Consider the following 3651-nt stretch of genomic DNA (forward strand, 5'->3'; position numbering starts at 1 on the left):
CGGGTTGGGGAGTAAAGACGGAGACCTTTGAACTGTAACCTTTTGACCTTTGTGACTGAATACTGACTGAATGCCTATGTGAATAACTCTGGTCTGGCCTGAGAACGGCCCCTGACCCCTAGTCCCTAACTCCAACCCCTAGTCCCTAACTCCAACCCCTAGTCCCTAACTCCAACCCCTAGTCCCTACCTCCTAACCCCCGTAGGCCCCTAATGCCTACCTCCTAGCCCTAGTCCCTACCTCCTAGGCACTCTTGTGTTGATATAACCCAACATGGCTGCAGCAAATCCATTGAAAGGCTCAGTGGTGGAAGGTGTAATCATCCATCCTCATATTGCTCACACCTGTCATCGGATCAAGGCAATGGAAGGGATTATGGGTTGTTTTCAGACAGGCAGGGGTCCTGACAGGCCTGTGTGTCTGTGTCCAGGGCAGCTAAATGCCTGTGTGTATTGGGTGGTGGTGGTGATGTTCTTATGTGAAGACTCTTTCCTGCTTTGATACTAATAAACCGAATATGAAATCAAATAACGTCAGTGTCTCTCTCTGTCCTCTCTTTCACATCTGTGTTCCATATGGCAGACTATTCCTTATATAATGTACTACTGGTGACATGGTCCTATATAGCAGACTATTCCTTATATAATGTACTACTGGTGACCAGGCCCCATGATCTTTTCTACCATCCTCTGTCTTGGAGTTAATAATCCCTACACCTCCCTGTCTCCCTACACCTCCCTACACCTCCCTGTCTCCCTACACCTCCCTGTCTCCCTACACCTCCCTACACCTCCCTGTCTCCCTACACCTCCCTGTCTCCCTACACCTCCCTGTCTCCCTACACCTCCCTGTCTCCCTACACCTCCCTGTCTCCCTACACCTCCCTGTCTCCCTACACCTCCCTGTCTCCCTGTCTCCTTTTACCTCCCTGTCTCCCTCCCTACACCTCCCTCCCTGCTCCTCTCTTTCTCCCTGTCTCCCTACACCTCCCTGTCTCCCTACACCTCCCTGTCTCCTTTTACCTCACTGTCTCCTTTTACCTCCCTCCCTCCCTCCCTGCTCCTCTCTTTCTCCCTGTCTCCCTACACCTCCCTGTCTCCCTACACCTCCCTGTCTCCTTTTACCTCACTGTCTCCTTTTACCTCCCTCCCTCCCTCCCTGCTCCTCTCTTCCTCCCTACTCCTCCCTCCCCTCCTCATGCCTTCCACTAAACCCACCCACTTCTACCGATCCTATGATGAAGGTATGGCGATGACGTGAGCAAAGCCATGGGCACGGGCATCCAATCAGTGATCAACGTGGGCGTGGCCGCGTTCAACGTGGACAACTTGGGTATCAAGGGCGTCCTGAAGACTGCCGGCAAACAGACGGCTAAAGCTGTGGTCAAAGAGCGAAACAATACCACGCAGGTCACAGTGGGAGACCACAACCACACTGTCAACGGAGGACCAGCGGAGAAAGAGATGTGGGAGAGGAAGAAGGATGAGGAAGAGAAGAAATAGATGTCATACTCATTTATGTGGCTCTTGTCTATTTGGCCCCTATATATTTTAGCCCCTATATCTTTAATCCCCTCTCTGTGTTCATAGGCCCCTATATATTTTATCCCCTCTCTGTGTTCATAGGCCGCTATATCTTTTGGCCCTCAGTGTGTTCATAGGCCCCTATATATTTTGGCCCCTCAGTGTGTTCATAGGCCCCTATATCTTTTGGCCCTTCAGTGTGTTCATAGGCCCCTATATCTTTTGGCCCTTCAGTGTGTTCATAGGCCCCTATATCTTTTGGCCCCTCAGTGTGTTCATAGGCCCCTATATCTTTTGGCCCCTCAGTGTGTTAATAGGCCCCTATATCTTTTGGCCCCTCAGTGTGTTCATAGGCCCCTATATCTTTTGGCCCTTCAGTGTGTTCATAGGCCCCTATATATTTTATCCCCTCTCTGTGTTCATAGGCCGCTATATCTTTTGGCCCTTCAGTGTGTTCAGAGGCCCCTATATCTTTTGGCCCCTCAGTGTGTTCATAGGCCGTTATATATTTTATCCCCCCTCTGTGTTCATAGGCCGCTATATCTTTAGGCCCCTCTGTGTTCATAGATCTGAATGGGGTAGATACTGTACATGTAAGAATCATGGTGATAGCTCCTCACTACCTCCAGTTTGCAAAAAAGAGCTTGCATCATATTGTTTTTAAATCTATCCAGACCTTTCGCTGTAGGTTGAAGTTGCCCCTAAAAGCTGATCTTGGGTGCAGTTTTGTATTCCCCCCCCCCCCCCCCCCCCCCCCCCCCCTCTAATGGTTAGGATTAGGGTTAAAGTTAGGATTAAGGTTATGGTTAGGATTGAGGGATGGCGAAGCTGGTCCTAGATCTGTACATAGGGAATACTTCAGTCCTTTCAGACATGGAACCTGTCCATTGTGTTCCATCTCACCTTACTGTATGTAGCCTACTTAACTGTTCATTCCTCTGAATGTTGGAGCCATATTAAATGAAGGATATGTTTCATAGAATGTGTAATATATAAATATTAGTATCTGTGCCAAAATATACCAATATACCTCTGTTGTTGATTTTCTCTGTGAGGTTTGTAATTAAACTGTCTATTTTAATATTCAGTCGTTTGTTATGAAACGATTTTCTGTAATATATTTTTTGTTGTTGCTTCATGTCCTTGATTGTCAGATCAGATAATAAATAATAATAATACTTATTTCACTGCGTTTATTTGAACCGAAACGAATGAAGTGTCACGTTCCTGACCTATTGTTTCTTTTTCTTTTATTTATTTAGTTGGTCAGGGCGTGAGTTGGGGTGGGTTGTCTTTGTGTGTTTTGTCTAGTTTAGGGTGTGTGTATTGTTTAAGGGGTTTTTAGTATGTATGGGGTTGTGTTCAGTGTAGGTGTTTAGGAAAGTCTATGGTTGCCTGATTTGGTTCTCAATCAGAGACAGCTGTTTATTGTTGTCTCTGATTGGGAGCCATATTTAAGGCAGCCATAGGCTTTAGGTGTTTGTGAGTAATTGTCTATGTTCTATGTTGCATGTGTGCACTTAGTTCGGTTTAGCGTCACGTTTGTTTTGTTCATTTTGTAAGTGTTTTGTTTTTTCCTTCATTAAAAGAAGATGTATTTTTCACGCGCTGCGCCTTGGTCCTCTCTCTCTTATCAAGACGATCGTGACATGAAGGAGCCGCATACAAGCGTGACGTCGTTTTTCAAAACGCAGGTGACGCGCTACTCCTTCAGATGCTCTGAAATCAACTTCCGACAAAAACGTGCAGGAAACGACTGTCTCCATTGGCAACGAGGAGAACAAACTTTGAGTTGATGGCAACTTTGAGAAGAACAACATGGGAGATGCGGACTTCAGCAAATACGATTCAGCCCGTTTACAGGACGAATTGGCGCAGGAGAGAGAGATGAAGTAAGTACAACGTGTATTGTAAGGGAATGCATTTATAATGAGGGATACCTAAAGAAAATAGGACCTCTGAAATAGAAATGGATGGCCAACCCTTCAGTAAAGTATATTTTTACCCTCCCTGAACGCTTCAAAAAGTGACCCTCCCCTATACCCAAAATAATAATTTCAACCAAGTCGATAGCAGAGAACCTGCTGTTTACCCTCACGCGTAGACTGCCGTCGAGTGAACTGACAAT

This window comes from Salvelinus namaycush, chromosome 26, assembly GCF_016432855.1.
Source record: "Salvelinus namaycush isolate Seneca chromosome 26, SaNama_1.0, whole genome shotgun sequence".
In the NCBI taxonomy this organism is placed as follows: Eukaryota; Metazoa; Chordata; class Actinopteri; order Salmoniformes; family Salmonidae; genus Salvelinus; species Salvelinus namaycush.